The 18,804-nt window shown below is 43.2% G+C and overlaps 2 protein-coding genes across 2 annotated transcripts in view; one reads left to right on the top strand and one right to left on the bottom strand.

The window, feature by feature from the left end:
* Positions 1 to 857, bottom strand: part of LOC117314766 — a 29,602-nt gene extending 28,745 nt beyond the window's left edge. Inside the window, exon 1 of the transcript XR_004529583.1 lies at positions 629 to 857. The gene's annotated coding sequence lies outside the window, so the exon portion shown is untranslated. The remainder of the gene's footprint in view (positions 1 to 628) is intronic.
* Positions 1 to 18,804, top strand: part of LOC117314740 — a gene marked incomplete in the record, with an annotated part of 896,274 nt that overhangs the window by 700,590 nt on the left and 176,880 nt on the right.

The following is an 18,804-nucleotide window of genomic DNA, read 5'->3' as shown; positions in this document are numbered from 1 at the left end:
GATATTGATCTACCTCCAAATCTTCTCAAAGAAGTCAGTGTTGAAGTTTGTTTGTATATCATTCCTTGTTTTCATAATGAAACATTATAACTTGTATTTCTCGTTTCTCTGTTTATTGACTGTTTCAGGTTCATTTGGATTACATGTATATTCTTTATCAAAATATATATATAGCCATAATAACCTTGAAACGGATCCTGGACCCATCCATACTGTTAAAATTTCTATAATACTAATAGCTAATTGTAGTAGCACAGAAATTAGAATATAGTCATGTTGTAATCATATATCATTATAAATTACTTTGTCAATAATCATTTAATTGTCCATCTAGGGTCCTTGACAATCAAGTTGATTGTTGAAGATAGTAATGAATTGTATGATGTTTACATTTGATGGGCTAATAAAGATATGTATGGTATAATATAACTTATAGTCAAATACATGTATTGTACATGACCTCTACTTAATTTTCATCAAAGCAGTCAAAACAGTTCCCCTTGTCTGCCGGTCGTATATCTCTTTTTATTGTTACATACTTGGTTATAAACTTATCAAGAAACAAATTTTACATTTATAAACAACCTACTACCTAGTAACGTTAGCATTTATCTTTGACACAACTTACCCTCGTGTTTTCCGAACAGAGATTCTTTTTTTCCCGAAACAAAAGTCAAGGACTTTTCCACCTCGAAAGCCTTTCGCACATTTTCGGCCTCCTGAAAGGTGTTCATGTACCCTTTCAAATTGTCGTCCGATAAAGAAGTCCATAGATTTGACCATGTACTAGCCGTTGCCGGCTTCTCCATCTTCAAGCCGAAGCAATCATAAGCGTTTCAGAGACCGAGACTACGACAATAATTTATAAACATGAATATTCATGAGTGATGACGTAGGGCGGTCTGCCAGGTGACGGCGAGGCTGGAAGTGGTTATCGGTTTGGCGCATGAAGAGTCAAGACTGAAGTTGAATTCATCACCAGGTAAAAACCAGATAATGTACTTTTTTTCATTGAAATATTTGATGGAATGAAGCATGATTAGTTTAGTAAATGTTTGTCTCGGTGCCAATTAATGTTAAGCAACAAAGTGGGTTCGGTTTATCCGAAACGAAACTAACAACTCAATTGGATACTTTTTAATGGAAATCGTTTCATTTCTACCAAGTTGATGAAGTATCAATTCCTTTTCTGAAAAAAAACATTATATCCATTTCAACTTTCATTTGTATACTTTTCTTTCGTATTAGGAAATACGTGTTTCTATTTATAGACTTGCAGTAACTGTCAGGGAATTCCCCTGACTTCAAAAAAGAGTGTTTACCTCCGGTCCCAGGACGTAGTCCGAGAGATGTATAGTCATGGGTCGCATTTTTTTGGGCAAAGTTTGTCTTTCGCCAACGATTTGAGCTTTCTAAGTACCTACAGAGAACAATTGATGTACTGCAAAGCTATTATGCTAATCTTGAGTTGAGAAGTTTGTCGTGACATTGTCTTAATTCATTAGCGAGTAATTAGGGAAAACTTTTATTTGTGTTACTAGTGGGGTGACACCTGAAGGATGTCACAGAAAGAATGAAGTGTAGTTAGGGGCGATAACTCTGTTCCAGCAGTTTTCATCAAAATCGCTCTCTATCTACATTGCGACCAATAAGATAAGACCTTGTGTTGTGGGCCGCCGTAGCCGAGTGGTTAAGGTGTCCCGACACTTTATCACTAGCCCTTCACCTCTGGGTTGTGAGTTCGAAACAAACAAGGGGCAGATACCTTGTTTTGACTCTAGGTCGGTGGTTTTCCTCCGGGTACTCCAGCTTTCCTCCACCACGAAAACCAAGCACGTCCTTAAATGATCCTGGCATTTTATAGGACGTTAAAAAAATGTAAAACTGTGTTGTTGCCAAGAAAATGAAACCCATTAAGTTTAATTTGCTGTCCCATAATACCCCTATTTCATTGAAATCAAACAATATCTAAAGGATTTGGACCAATCAGAGGCTAGAAAATGGCGACCTTTTCGGTAAAATATGATTATTGTTTAAGTGAGGTTATACAAGAGTAACCAGTGTCCCATGATGTACCTACATACCAAATTTAAATTTCATTGCAATTGGACAATAACTAAAATCTTCGAAAATGAATACGTTCCGTTACCACACTTCATTCTTTATAATATTCTATCGTCAATTTATCCATCATCCATTACCACGATAGTTAAGAAATAATTAACGATGATTCGTGTATTGATGCAGGATATACAACGAGGACGAGGATATTTTGCATTTAAATTAATAACGAAGGCCGCAGGTCAAAGTTGATTATTTCTATTCTGCCATGTACTGTTTAGTTCTGAGATCTATATAGAAAAACGGCAAAGAAACCCCGGAAAAACCTTGTAATTTATTTCTTGAGTATTGCATTATTTTGTTGATAAAATATATACATTTGTATTTCTTTACAGGCACTACAGTACTACAATCAAAAACATCTATCATATGGCATTGATTTTGAAAATTAAAAAAAAAAGGATAAAAAAAAAATATGCCTTCGTAGGATTCGAACTCGCGTCTTGATAAAAAATAGAAGAAGTCTAACCATTAGTCCACTCGGCTACAGTAACCGTATTACTTATTGGGTGAATATTAGATACATAACATTGTAACAGCCGTGACTCACAAATGTCTATTATTGACACGTGCGTGTATTACTGGAAAATAATCATGGTTTTTATCCAATCAAAACTGTCGTTGCATAGCAAACATGGTAGAATATTAAATAATTAATGAATTTCGTTGCTTATACTGCCATTAATTATATTTTAAAATTAATAAAGTATTTCTATTACTAAGTTTAAAATACCTCTTGAGTATTAATACTAAAAAAACAATTCCACAAGTGTATACAAAATCCTAAACATCACTTCTGGTTATAACATCATATATTGGGACCGAGTTCACAATTAGCTTCGCTATATGTTTCATTGTAATATTAAAATTCATAATAAATTCCCAAAATTGCATTTACAACTTTCTATTTCACCTGGTCAAGACCAACATCTGAGAAACAAAATATAAAAGTTTCAACACAGCATGTTGGACATTATCAGGCGATATCTGTCAACAGCTGTCACCAAATACCGATTATATACATCCGGGTCAGGGGTAGAGGTCAAATCTACACCCAAAAGTGTGTTAACGACTTGCGCAACACGACCGGCCAATCAGCTTGTGTTTCACCTGATCCAAGTCCCTTTGGAGAATGCGTTTCTCTGGTTTGTAGCTGTTTTCCCCGAGTAAATACATGTAACACATGAAACAAGTACTTTATATATGATACGAGGATAAATAGTAGTGTGTTGAGATTTAGAAAATCACAAATACACACTGTTACTGAAAATAGAATGACGTAGGATTCTGGTGTAAAAAGGCGGGAATTCCCCAGGCGGGAGTTCCCCAGTGCAGTACCCGTGTGACCTAAGCGGAAACTGTTGCATCACGGACACGACAGAGAAAAATAACTTAAACCAGCAGTCAAAGTGTCGATTTTGGCGTGTTTGTACCCAAAATATTTCCATAACTAGATTATTCCCAGATATACGGGATATGTCTGGACATACATGTAGATCACACCGAGTTTTATAAGTGTGGAAAGTTTTATCAAAATGTATAGAGTCGCTTTTCAGTTCGCTCCGGCAAAGTGGTCTGAATTAGCCGCATGTACATTACGTTCCGTCCTTCAATACACTACATTCCACACATACTTGGTTACGTCACTGGTGACGTAACATCCGCCAACTCTCGATAAAATACGACCCTTTTTCAAAACCCTATTGTGGCCGTTCTATTAAAGATATAGAAAAACTAAAGATTCCATTTTCTTTAGAATCCTCTCTACTTGTTATGTTTTGAGTTTCAGAATTTTTCATTAAAGCGCTGATTTTTAAGGACCGGTTAAACAGAAGCTACCGGTCAAAATGACGATTTTGGCATGTTTGACCCAAAATATCTCATAAATACCATTTCCCACAGGGATACCAGATACATCCAGACCTAGATCGAGCCGAGTTTTACAATCGTTCAAAGTATCAACCGAATTGTATGAGCCAATTTTTCTGTCCTCAAATCGCTATTATATCCGGCAAAATAGGCGAATTAGCTCGTAATACATTACGTTCCGTAAGGAACGATAACTCCGTTATCGCCCCTTACTACACTCCATTCTTTACTATAAATGAGCATTTCTCTACACAGGGCATCCAGTTTACCCTTGACTTTTAGCAATTTCAGAAGTCAGATAACTATTTCTGAGGAATCTGTAGGGTCAAAACATACGTCAAATTAGAACGAATATTCATACCCTGCCTACACTGCTCTCCGGCAGGGTATGAAGTCCCTCCCATTGCCGATAGTGTAGCAAGCCCCAATGTGATTCACATCGGGCAGTATTTAGCTGTGGTTAAAATTTTCTCGGATAAAAAACAGATGTAAATTGATGATTCTGGTATCTGTTATCAATATTCAAATCACAAACCTGCACATTACGTCAAATGTTTAACAATAAATAGTAAAATTCAAAACGAGCAAGACACACAGATCTATCAGTTCAAACACACCGCCATCTTTGATACAAGTGTAAAGGCCAATTTCCTTATCAGGCAATCAAAATAAATTGATGCTAATGAGATTTCCCGCATGATTTCAACAGAAAAACAGATTCAAGGTTATATACCTTGGTGAGGAAGGTCAATTCATTCTGAAATTATTTAATTATGCAAAGTAAGATTCGCTTTCTTCACAAGAGTTACAAAACAGCGGTTAAATATCTCTGATTATGTATTTAGTTATCGTAGTAGCTTCATCCATGTATGGATCACAGGTTCCATATTTGGGTTAGAATCCTCGTGAGAGTTTTTCGAGAAGTATCATGGTGAATCACGGAGACAACTCCGAGCAGTATCATATATCGGAATATGCGAATTAAAGATTTCTAGATTAGACGGTAGGCTAATACATTGCAAAATTGTATTAGAAATGTTTAATTAAACAAACTATTACTCCAAAGTTAAACGATATCCGCTATTTGTAGCATTTTCGAGGTTCACCGTTTTGCTACATTACAAGCAATGGGAGGGAATCGTAGCTCTGACGACGACCATCTGTCAGAAATTGTCCGTCCGTCGTCCAGAGCTACGTTATCGCAGCTAATGTCAAATAGACATGTCCCTTTCAAACCTAAGAGTCGGCTCTTAACTTGGGGAGTCAAAAATATACTCTCAAGGGTCTACTGGATGCCATGCTACATATAATCTATGTATGTAAAGAACGTTCCTCAGTCACCCTCCCTCTCTATAGTCCGTACCCTCTGTCACCCTCCCTCTCCATAGTCCGTACCCTCTGTCACCCTTCCTCTCCATAGTCCGTACCCTCTGTCACCCTTCCTCTCCATAGTCCGTACCCTCTGTCACCCTTCCTCTCCATAGTCCGTACCCTCTGTCACCCTTCCTCTCCATAGTCCGTACCCTCTGTCACCCTTCCTCTCCATAGTCCGTACCCTCTGTCACCCTTCCTCTCTATAGTACGTACCCTCTGCCACCCTCTCCTCCATAGTCCGTACCCTCTGTCACCCTCCCTCTCTATGGTCTGTACTCTCTGTCACCCTTCCTCTCCATATTCCGTACCCTCTGTCACCCTCCCTCTCTATAGTCCATACCCTCTGTCACACTTCCTTTCTATAGTCCGTACCCTCTGTCACCCTCTCCTCCATAGTCCGTACCCTCTGTCACCCTTCTTCTAGATAGCCCGGTACTCTCTGTCTCCCTCCCCCTCCGTAGTCAGTACCCTCTGTCACCCTTCCTCTCTATAGTCCGTACCCTCTGTCACCCTTCCTCTCCATAGTCCGTACCCTCTGTCACCCTCCCTCTCTATAGTCCGTACCCTCTGTCACCCTCTCCTCCATAGTCCGTACCCTCTGTCACCCTCCCTCTCTATAGTCCGTACCCTCTGTCACCCTCCCTCTCTATAGTCCGTACCCTCTGTCACCCTCTCCTCCATAGTCCGTACCCTCTGTCACCCTCCCTCTCTATAGTCCGTACCCTCTGTCACCCTCCCTCTCCATAGTCAGTACTCTCTTTCACCCTTCCCCTCCATAGTCTGTACCCTCTGTCACCCTCTCTCTATAGTCTGTACTCTCTTTCACCCTTCCCCTCCATAGTCCGTACTCTCTGTCACCCTCCCCCTCCGTAGTCAGTACCCTCTGTCACCCTTCCTCTCTATAGTCCGTACCCTCTGTCACCCTTCCTCTCCATAGTCCGTACCCTCTGTCACCCTCCCTCTCTATAGTCCGTACCCTCTGTCACCCTCTCCTCCATAGTCCGTACCCTCTGTCACCCTCCCTCTCTATAGTCCGTACCCTCTGTCACCCTCCCTCTCTATAGTCCGTACCCTCTGTCACCCTCCCTCTCCATAGTCAGTACTCTCTTTCACCCTTCCCCTCCATAGTCTGTACCCTCTGTCACCCTCTCTCTCTATAGTCTGTACTCTCTTTCACCCTTCCCCTCCATAGTCTGTACCCTCTGTCACCCTCCCTCTCGATAGCCCGGTACCCTCTGTCACCCTCACTCTCCATAGTCAGTACCCTCTGTCACCCTCACTCTCCATAGTCAGTACCCTCTGTCACCCTTCCTCTCCATAGTCCGTACCTTCTGTCACCCTTCCTTTCCATATCCCTTACCCCTCTGTCACACATTTTCCTTTGAATTTAACAGCCCTCTGTAACTCTCTCCCCACCATAGCCCCTACCTCTGTCACACTCTCCCCACCATAGCCCCTACCTCTATGTCACAATTTCTCCTCCATAGCCCCTACCCCAGTCAGTCCTTTCCCCTCAATATTGCCCCTTCTCCCAGTCACACTCTCCCCTTCCATCGCCCTTCCCCCTCTGTCACATTCTCCCCACTATAGCCCCTACCTCTATGTCACAATTTCTCCTCCATAGCCCCTATCCCTGTCAGTCCTTTCCCCTCAATATTGCCCTTCCCCCAGTCACACTCTCCCCTTCCATAGCCCCTTTCTATCTCAGGCTTCCTTACCTAGATGTGGTTTGTTAACAGACGATGGCAACAACCGACCAATTTAAAAGAAAAATTGTTGATTGAATTACTCTATGTGTATGCAGCTATTCAATTGTGTAATTCTGAATAGCACTGCAGCTTGTATAAAGAAAACCTTGTCATATTACTAGTTAGGTGTCAGTCAGGCTTGTGTGATAGTAGTATTGTGTTACCTGTTATGGTGGTTTAAGATCTAAAATACAGAGAGACTATGTATAACTTGAGAATCCTCAATGTATGTTTAATTATATACGTGACGTGTCAGAAAGATATGTCACATGACAAAAATAACAAATAACTATTGGCTGTCTTAAGATCGTACGTCACTGGAAAGTCCACCATATCTCCATAGCACCAGTGTTTACAGCACTAACACAAGAACTTGTTGGATGAGATACCTATGTCTACCTGTGTATAAAGAGATTCGCTACTGGACATTTGTCTTAAATAGAATTGTTGACTAATTTTGCTACTTGTGTGTGCATAATTGACATTTTGGAGTTCCTCTGCCTTAAATGGTCAGCAACTAGACTTCAACTACCTGTACTCTAAAAAGAATCTATCTGAGCAGTTGACTTGTTTTAGGTAGGTATTACACAGTTTATCAGTATTTTGATTGGAATTAAGAACATATTTGCATATTTGTGACCAGACTATTTATAACTAAACCCCCATGTGTATCACTGATATAGTATGTATCACCACTGTATGCTCTCTCAAGTTAAAACTTTTCCTTACTGGTTTCCCATTTCATTAAGGCGTAATGGTAATCAGTTGAATGTCCACATCCAAAATGATCTGTCTACACGATATATCATCAACCCCAGAAGTTCACATTCACATCACAGCATCAAGGTCGAGGTTAAAGGTCAAAGGCCACCCTTTTACAATAAAAGTTGATGTATCACGATATCTCCTGTTCAACAGATTTGGTTCATATTTAAACCATAGCATCACACCATTAAATTCTACTCTTGACTTAAACGAAAAACAAACAAAAAACTGCTATATATGTGAAATCTCATACAACCCTGGGCATTTTGATTTAATTGTTGAAGGAGTTGGTGGTATCTGTATGCGAATCCATTGTGAAACAATTGGTAAAAGGGTGGGATAAATCTGTGTGGGCCCATTGGTGAAGGGGTTGGGTAAATCTGTGTGGGCCCATTGGTGAAGGGGTTGGGTAAATCTGTGTTGGCCCATTGGTGAAGGGTTCGGTGTGGGGGTATCTGTGGGCCTATGGTGATTGGGTTGGGGGTATCTGTGTGGGCCTATGGTGAAGGGGCCGGGGGTATCTGTGTAGGGCCCATTGGTGAAGGGGTTGGGTAAATCTGTGTAGGGCCCATTGGTGAAGGGTTCAGGGGTATCTGTGGGCCAATTGGTGAAGGGGTCGGGGGTATCTGTGTAGGCCTATGGTGAAGGGGTCGGGGGTATCTGTGTAGGGGCCCATTGGTGAAGGGGTCGGGGGTATCTGTGTGGGCCAATTGGTGAAGGGGTCGGGGGTATTTGTGTAGGGCCCATTGGTGAAGGGGTGGGGGGTATCTGTGTAGGGCCCATTGGTGAAGGGGTGGGGGGTATCTGTGTAGGGCCCATTGGTGAAGGGGTCGGGGGTATCTGTGTGGGCCCATTGGTGAAGGGGCCGGGGGTATCTGTGTAGGGCCCATTGGTGAAGGGGTCGGGGGTATCTGTGTAGGGCCCATTGGTTAAGGGTTCGGGGGTATCTGTTTGGGCCCATTGGTGAAGGGGGTCGGGGGTATCTGTGTAGGGACCATTGGTGAAGGGGTCGGGGGTATCTGTGTGGGCCTATGGTGAAGGGGCCGGGGGTATCTGTGTAGGGCCCACTGGTGAAGGCGTCAGGGGTATCTGTGTAGGGCCCATTGGTTAAGGGTTCGAGGGTATCTGTGTGGGTCAATTGGTGAAGGGGTCGGGGGTATCTGTGTAGGGCCCATTGGTGAAGGGTTCGGGGGTATCTGTGTAGGGCCCATTGGTGAATGGTTCTGCCTCTGGGGTATCTGTGTAGGGCCCATTGGTGAAGGGGTCAGGGGTATCTGTGTAGGGCCCATTGGTGAAGGGGTCGGGGGTATCTGTGTGGGCCTATGGTGAAGGGGTCTGGGGGTATCTGTGTGGGCTAATTGGTGAAGGGGTCGGGGTATCTTTGTAGGGCCCATTGGTGAAGGGGTCGGGGGTATCTGTGTAGGGCCCATTGGTGAAGGGGTCGGGGGTATCTGTGTGGGCCTATGGTGAAGGGTTCAGGGGTATCTGTTTGGGCCCATTGGGGCCGCGGTGGCCGAATGGTTAAGGTGTCCCGACACTTTAACGCTAGCCCTCCACCTCTGGGTGGTGAAGGGGTCGGAGTATCTGTGTAGGGCCCATTGGTGAAGGGGTCGGGGGTATCTGTGTAGGGCCCATTGGTGAAGGGGTCAGGGGTATCTGTGTGGGCCTATGGTGAAGGGGTTGGGGGTATCTCTGTGAACTAATTGGTGAAGGGGTTGGGGTAAATCTGCGTGGGCCCATTGGTAAAGGGGTTAGGGATATCTGTGTCAGCTCTTTGGTGAAAGGGCTGGGGGCAAATCTGCTAGGGCCCATCGGTAAAGGGTTGGGTATATCAGTGTGGGCCATTGGTAAAGGGGTCATTGCATCTGTGTCAGCCCATCGGTGAAAGGGTTGAGGTAAATCTATGTGAACCCATTGGTGAAAGGGTTGAGGTAAATCTGTGTGGGCCCATTGATGGAAGGGTTGGCGTTAAATCTGTGTCAGCCCATTGATGAAGCGGGCGGGGGTATATGTGTCAGCCCATTTGTGAAAGGGTTGGGGTTGTGTATATCTGTATGTGCCCTTTGGGAAAGGGGTTGGGTTAATATTATCATCAGCCACCACTCACTTCGCTTTCATTTGTTGTTACTTATCTGTCCATGCCCCCTACTTTATTTATTCCCTTCCCCTCTATAGTCCCTACTGTCTGTCAACCCTCCCCTCAAAAGTCTATGCCCTCTGTCACCCTTCCCTTCCATAGTCCCTACCTTTTTCATCCCCCTCTATACCCCCTAGTCTCTGTACCTTCCTATCCCTCCATAATCTCTTTCCCTCTATCCGTACATCCTCCTCAATTGCCCTATCCCTTTATCACATCTTCCCCTCCAAGCCTTACACCTCTGTCACACTTTCCCTCTGTCACAACTTCCGCTCCATACCCACTATCCCTCTGTCACACTTCCCTGCTGTCACTTTCCCCTCCAAAGTCCATTCCCTCTGTCACGCTTCCCTTCCATAGCCCCTTTCCGACTGTCACACCCTACGCTCCATAGACTCTATCTTCTGTCACCTCCTCCCCTTTCTTAGCCCCTACCTCCTGTCACATCCTCCCCTTCCATAGCCCCTACCCCTCTATCACATCCTCCCTTTCCTTAACCCCTACCCCTCTATCACAGCCTCCCCTTCCTTAACCCCTACCCCTATGTCACATCCTCCCCTTCCTTGGCCCCTACCCCTCTGTCACATCCTCCCCTTCCATAGCCCCTACCCCTCTGTCACATCCTCTCCTTCCATAGCCCCTACCCCTTTATCACATCCTCCCCTTCCATAGCCCCTACCCCTCTGTCACATCCTCCCCTTCCATAGCCCCTACCCCTCTGTCACATCCTCCCCTTCCATAGCCCCTACCCCTCTGTCACATCCTCCCCTTCCATAGCCCCTTGTTATCCATGCATTCCTTCCCTGATATGACTGTGGTGTGTAATCAGTGCATGCCATCTAAAGACCAATTGAAATACTTCAATTGAATTTTTGAGTCTTTTTATATCCGGCAGTCCAATTGTGTAACTCTGAATAGAAATACAACTTGTATAAAGAAAACCCTGTCTTACTACTTATTGCCAGTCAGTCGAGCTTGTGTGATTGTAGTATTGTGTTACATGTTATGGTGGTTTGGGTTCTAAAATACAGATAGATTATATATAACTTGAAAATCCTCAATGTATGTTTAATTATATAAGTGACGTGTCAGAAAGATATGTCACATGACAAATACACAAATAACTATTGGTTGTCTTAAGATCGTACGTCACTGGAAAGTCCACCATATCTCCATAGCACCAGTGTTTACAGCACTAACACAAGAACTTGTTGGATGAGATACCTATGTCTACCTGTGTATAAAGAGATTCGCTACTGGACATTTGTCTTAAATAGAATTGTTGACTAATTTTGCTACTTGTGTGTGCATAATTGACATTTTGGAGTTCCTCTGCCTGAAATGGTCAGCAACTAGACTTCAACTACCTGTACTCTAAAAAGAATCTATCTGAGCAGTTGACTTGTTTTAGGTAGGTATTACACAGTTTATCAGTATTTTGATTGGAATTAAGAACATATTTACATATTTGTGACCAGACTATTTATAACTAAACCCCCATGTGTATCACTGATATAGTATGTATCACCACTGTATGCTCTCTCAAGTTAAAACTTTTCGTTACTGGTCCCCCACTTTATTAATGCGTAATGGTAATCAGTTGAATGTCCACATCCAAAATGATCTGTCTACACGATATATCATCAACCCCAGAAGTTCACATTCACATCACAGCATCAAGGTCGAAGTTAAAGGTCAAAGGCCACCCTTTTACAATAAAAGTTGAAATCTCACCATATCTCCTGTTCGACAGATTTGGTTCATATTTATACCATAGCATCACACCATTAATTTCTACTCTTGACTTAAACGAAAAACAAACAAAAAACTGCTATATATATGAAATCTCATACAACCCTGGGCATTTTGATTTAATTGTTGAAGGAGTTGGTGGTATCTGTATGCGAATCCATTGTGAAACAATTGGTAAAAGGGTTGGGATAAATCTGTGTGGCCCATTGGTGAAGGGTACGGGGGTATATGTGTGGGCCTATGGTGAAGGAGCCTGGGGTATCTGTGTAGGGCCCATTGGTGAAGGGGTCGGGGTATCTGTGTGGACCCATTGGTGAAGGGGTTGGGTAAATCTGTGTGGGCCCATTGGTGAAGGGTTCGGGGGTATCTGTGTTGGCCCATTGGTGAAGGGTTCGGGGGTATCTGTGTAGGGCCCATTGGTGAAGGGTTCGGGGGTATCTGTGTAGGGCCCATTGGTGAAGGGGTCGGGGGTATCTGTGTGGGCCAATTGGTGAAGGGGTTGGGGGTATTTGTGTAGGGCCCATTGGTGAAGGGGTGGGGGGTATCTGTGTAGGGCCCATTGGTGAAGGGGTGGGGGGTATCTGTGTAGGGCCCATTGGTGAAGGGGTCGGGGGTATCTGTGTGGGCCCATTGGTGAAGGGGTCGGGGGGTATCTGTGTAGGGCCCATTGGTGAAGGGGTCGGGGGTATCTGTGTAGGGCCCATTGGTTAAGGGTTCGGGGGTATCTGTTTGGGCCCATTGGTGAAGGGGTCGGGGGTATCTGTGTAGGGACCACTGGTGAAGGGGTCGGGGGTATCTGTGTGGGCCTATGGTGAAGGGGCCGGGGGTATCTGTGTAGGGCCCACTGGTGAAGGGTTCTGGGGTATCTGTGTGGGTCAATTGGTGAAGGGGTCGGGGGTATCTGTGTAGGGCCCATTGGTTAAGGGTTCGGGGTATCTGTGTAGGGCCCATTGGTGAAGGGGTCGGGGGTATCTGTGTAGGGCCCATTGGTGAAGGGTCGGGGGTATCTGTGTAGGGCCCATTGGTGAAGGGGTCGGGGGTATCTGTGTAGGGCCCATTGGTGAAGGGGTCGGGGGTATCTGTGTAGGGCCCATTGGTGAAGGGGTCGGGGGTATCTGTGTAGGGCCCATTGGTGAAGGGGTCGGGGGTATCTGTGTAGGGCCCATTGGTGAAGGGTCGGGGGTATCTGTGTAGGCCCCATTGGTGAAGGGGTCGGGGGTATCTGTGTGGGCCCATTGGTGAAGGGGTCGGGGTATCTGTGTAGGGCCCATTGGTGAAGGGGTCGGGGTATCTGTGTAGGGCCCATTGGTGAAGGGGTCGGGGGTATCTGTGTGGGCCCATTGGTGAAGGGGTCGGGGGTATCTGTGTAGGGCCTATTGGTGAAGGGGTCGGGGGTATCTGTGTAGGGCCCATTGGTGAAGGGGTCGGGGGTATCTGTGTGGGCCTATGGTGAAGGGTTCGGGGGTATCTGTTTGGGCCCATTGGGGCCGCGGTGGCCGAGTGGTTAAGGTGTCCCGACACTTTAACGCTAGCCCTCCACCTCTGGGTTGCGAGTTCGAAACCTACGTGGGGCAGTTGCCAGGTACTGACCGTAGGCCGGTGGTTTTTTCTCCGGGTACTCTGGCTTTCCTCCACCTCCAAACTTGGCACGTCCTTAAATGACCCTGGCTGTTAATAGGACGTTAAACAAAAACAAACCAAACCCATTGGTGAAGTGGTTGGGGGTATCTGTGTAGGGCCCATTGGTGAAGTGGTCGGGGGTATCTGTGTAGGGCCCATTGGTGAAGGGGTCGGGAGTATCTGTGTAGGGCCCATTGGTGAAGGGGTCGGGAGTATCTGTGTAGGGTCCATTGGTGAAGGGGTCAGGGGTATCTGTGTGGGCCTATGGTGAAGGGGTTGGAGATGTCTATGTGGGCTAATTGGTGAAGGGGTTGGGGTAAATCTGCGTGGGCCCATCGGTAAAGGGTTGGGTATATCAGTGTGGGCCATTGGTAAAGGAGTCATTGCATCTGTGTCAGCCCATTGGTGAAAGGGTTGAGGTATATCTATGTGGACCCATTGGTGAAAGGGTTGAGGTAAATCTGTGTGGGCCCATTGATGGAAGGGTTGGCGTGAAATCTGTGTCAGCCCATTGATGAAGCGGGCGGGGGTATATGTGTCAGCCCATTTATGAAAGGGTTGGGGTTGTGTATATCTGTATGTGCCCTTTGGGAAAGGGGTTGGGTTAATATCTTCATCAGCCACCACTCACTTTGCTTTCATTTGTTGTTACTTATCTGTCCATGCCCCCCAACTTTATTTTTCCCTCCCCTCAAAGTCCCTACTGTCTGTCCAACCCCTTCCCTCAAAGTCTATATCCTCTGTTACCCTTCCCTTCCATAGTCCATACCTTTTTCATCCCCTCTATACCCCCTAGTCTCTGTACCTTCCTCTCCCTCCATAATCTCTTTCCCTCTATCTGTACATCCTCCTCAATTGCCCTATCCCTTTGTCACATCTTCCCCTCGAAGCCTTACACCTCAGTCACACTTTCCCTTTGTCACACCTTCGCTCCATACCCACTATCCCTCTGTCACACTTCCCTGCTGTCACTTTCCCCTCCAAAGTCCCTTACCCTCTGTCATGCTTTCCCTCCATAGCCCCTTTCCGGCTGTCACACCTTACGCTCCATAGACTCTACCTTCTGTCACCTCCTCCCCTTCCTTAGCCCCTACCCCTCTATCACATCCTCCCCTTCCATAGCCCATACCCTTCTGTCACATCCTCCCCTTCCTTAGCCCCTACCCCTCTGTCACATCCTCCCCTTCCATAGCCCCTACCCCTCTGTCACAGCCTGTCCCTCCCTTCCATAGCCCCTACCCCTCTATCACACTTCCCCCTTCCATAGCCCCTACCCCTCTATCACATCCTCCCCTTCCTTAGCCCCTACCCCTCTGTCACATCCTCCCCTTCTATAGCCCCTTGTTATCCATGCACTTCTTCCCTGATATGACTGTGGTGTGTAATCAGTGCATGCCATCTAAAGACCAATTGAAATACTTCAATTGAATTTTTGAGTCTTTTTATATCCGGCAGTCCAATTGTGTAACTCTGAATAGAAATACAACTTGTATAAAGAAAACCCTGTCTTACTACTTATTGTCAGTCAGTCGAGCTTGTGTGATTGTAGTATTGTGTTACATGTTATGGTGGTTTGGGGATCTAAAATACAGATAGATTATATATAACTTGAAAATCCTCAATGTATGTTTAATTATATAAGTGACGTGTCAGAAAGATATGTCACATGACAAATACACAAATAACTATTGGTTGTCTTAAGATCGTACGTCACTGGAAAGTCCACCATATCTCCATAGCACCAGTGTTTACAGCACTAACACAAGAACTTGTTGGATGAGATACCTATGTCTACCTGTGTATAAAGAGATTCGCTACTGGACATTTGTCTTAAATAGAATTGTTGACTAATTTTGCTACTTGTGTGTGCATAATTGACATTTTGGAGTTCGTCTGCCTTAAATGGTCAGCAACTAGACTTCAACTACCTGTACTCTAAAAAGAATCTATCTGAGCAGTTGACTTGTTTTAGGTAGGTATTACACAGTTTATCAGTATTTTGATTGGAATTAAGAACATATTTACATATTTGTGACCAGACTATTTATAACTAAACCCCCATGTGTATCACTGATATAGTATGTATCACCACTGTATGCTCTCTCAAGGTAAATCAATTTACTTATTGATCCCCCACTTCACTCAGGTTCTGGCAACATAACTAGAAAGTGAAGTGGTCTCTATATACAGGTTCTATCAACATAACTGGGAAGTGAAGTGGTCTCTCAATACAGGTTCTGTAAACAAAAGTAAAAGATTAAGTGGTCTCTCAACACAGCTTTTGTCAACATTACTTGGAGATAAAGTGGTGTATACAGGTTCTGTCAACATACTAGGAGATTAAGTGGTCTCTCAATACAGGTTCTGTCAACATAACTGAGAGATTAAGTGGTCTCTAAATACAGGTTCTGTCAACATTATTGGGAAGTGAAGTGGTTTCTAAACACAGGTTCTGTTAACATAACTGGGAGATTAAGTGGTCTCTCAATAGAGGTTCTCTCAACATAACTGGGAGATTAAGTGGTCTCTATATACAGGTTCTGTTAACATAACCAAGATTAAGTGGTCTCTCAATAGAGGTTCTTTAAACATAACTTTGATATTAAGTGGTCTCAACACAGGTTCTGTCTACATAATTCGGAAGTAAAGACTTTAAGTGGTCTCTAAAAACAGGTTCTGTCAACATAACTGAGAAGTAAAGTGGTCTCTCAATACAGGTTCAGTCAACATAACTAGGATATTAAGTGGTTTCTAAGCACAGGTTATGTTAAAAAACTGAGGTGAAGTGGTCTCTCAATACAGGTAGTGTTAACATAACTAGGAGATTAAGTGGTCTCTATATACAGGTTCTATCAACATAACTGGGAGATTTAGTGGTCTCTAAATACAGGTTCTGTCAACATAATTGGGAGATTAAGTGTTCTCTATATACAGGTTCTATCAACATAACTGGGAAGTGAAGTGGTCTCTCAATACAGGTTATGTCAACATAACGGATATTAAGTGGTCTCTCAACACAGGTTCTGTCAACAATAGTAAAAGATTAAGTGGTCTCTCAACACAGGTCCTGTCAACATAACTTAGAAGTGAAGTGATTTCTCAATACAGGTTCTGTCAACATAACTGGGAGATTAAGTGGTCTCTAAATACAGGTTCTGTCAACATAACTAGGAAATTAAGTGGTCTTTATATACAGGTTCTGTCAACATAATTGGGAGATTAAGTGGTATCTCAATACAAAGTATGTATCTGGATCTAAATTAAAGATATCTCTATTTTAAATAGATATCTATTAGCTGTTCATCTATAAAATAGAGATATCTGTTTTCTATTAAATCAATAAATATATATTTTAAATATATTTTAATTACAGAAATCTTAATTAAATAGGTAAAACCCCAAACTGCTTGGGATATACATATAGATTTAATATTATAATTGTGTCAGTCAACATAGCAATAACTGAGATTAGTTTAATTTTACGTCATAGACTGGAAAAAAATATTGGGAAAACAGTAGGTAAAGAAATACTTCATTGTTGGGAAAAAAAAATGAAAAAAAGAAATATTATCTTAAAATCGTCTTCCTTAGTTTGGTCACCCTAGTTCTGTAGCTCACCGCTAGGGGGCGCATGCTAATATCATCCGGGCTCTTCGTTCTTATCATTCACATGATCAGGGGACAGCGAGGCTTGTTGTGGTTGTCGGTTTGGCGCATGAAGAGTTAGACATAAGTTGAATTCATCACCAGGTAAAAACCAGATAATGTATTTTTTCAGTGAAATATTTGATGGAATGAAGCATGATTAGTTTAGTAAATCTTTGTCTCAGTGCCAATTAATGTTAAGTCACAAAGTGAGTTCGGTTTATCCGAAACGAAAGTAACTGTTAGCTGACAATTCAGTAGCCTAAAATCAGAAAATTGGATGCTTTTTAATTAAAATCGTTTCATTTCTACCAAGTTGATGTAGTATCAATTCCTTTTCTGTAAAGAACATTATATCCATTTCAACTTTTATTTGTGTACTTTTCTTTTGTATTAGGAAATACGTGTTTCTATTTATAGACTTGCAGTGGGCTAACAGTCGGGGAATTCCCCTTGACTTCAAACAAGAAATATCTTTATAAAAGATAAACGGCATAATTTTAATGCTGGAGGTTGTAATGTAAAACTGCTGGTGAAATAAATTAATGAACCAGAGACATATATATAGAGAGATTGGCAGCTCTCTATTTGCCCGAAGTTATATCTATGTGTCGGCCCCTGACCTTCCCACAATCCTTTGCAGTCGCTCGGTTCAGCCTTGTCCTGATGCCATATTGGAGAAATACAAAGTGTATGTATTTCGAGTATGAAAGTCAAGCACACCACAGGGAAGATCGGCAGGAATCTCCAATTTTCGAAAAGTCCCTATGGGGTTTTCGAAAATACAGATAAATGACAACAATGTGCATGATAAACAAGACCATATCCCAGAAGTATGATAGTTTGTGGATAATGTAGTAACTTTTGTAGTGGCCTAAATAAAATGATGTGCTTTTTGTGTGTATTTAAAATTGACGATGTTTTGGTCTGACGTAATGGCGGATTAACCAGAACATGTCGAATAAGTTCCAGTACATCGATACACACATGCGCACAGCCCGCTTTACCTGTGCTCGCGTGTGTTTGATAGGGGACAAGGCGCTCTCGATAAGGGATATGCTTGAGTGGTCATGAATAAAGGGAGCCACCACTTGTACGGGAAAATATCTCTCTATATATGTCTCTGAATGAACTAATGCGTTTTAGCACGGATGAAAAAAATATGTTTGAATCATTTTTGGTGATAATAAGACTGCATTTGAATAAGAAATATAATTTTATCAATATGTGTCATTTGAAAAGATACATCCACTTATTCAGCTTGCATTCAATCTGAACTTGTTTCGTTTTTAACTGCATATCTGCATTTTGCATTTACCGCTACATTGACCATTCACATACTTCATCTTGACCAGTAGCGCCACCTGTTGCGTCATATCCGGGGCAAAAAGAATATTATACAGCTATGCCGAAAAAAGAGTTTTTACCTCCCAGGACGTAGTCCGAGAGATGTATAGTCATGGGTCGCATTTTTTTTTTGGCAAAGTTTGTCTTTCGCCAACGATTTGAGCTTTCTAAGTACCTATAGAGAACAATTGATGAAATACAAAGATATTATGCTAATCTTGAGTTGAGAAGTTTGTCGTTGCATTGTCTTAATTCATTAGCGAGTAATTAGGGAAAACTTTTATTTGTGTTACTATAAATGAGCATTACTCTACACAGGGCATCCAGTTTACCCTTGACTTTTAGCAATTTCAGAAGTCAAATCACTATTTCTGAGAAATCTGTAGGGTCAAAACATATGTCAAATTAGAACGAATATTCATACCC

Source organism: Pecten maximus, chromosome 16, assembly GCF_902652985.1.
Source record: "Pecten maximus chromosome 16, xPecMax1.1, whole genome shotgun sequence".
Classification (NCBI taxonomy): domain Eukaryota; kingdom Metazoa; phylum Mollusca; class Bivalvia; order Pectinida; family Pectinidae; genus Pecten; species Pecten maximus.
The sequence above is the reverse complement of the archived record's forward strand: the minus strand, read 5'-3'. Positions and strand labels throughout refer to the sequence as shown.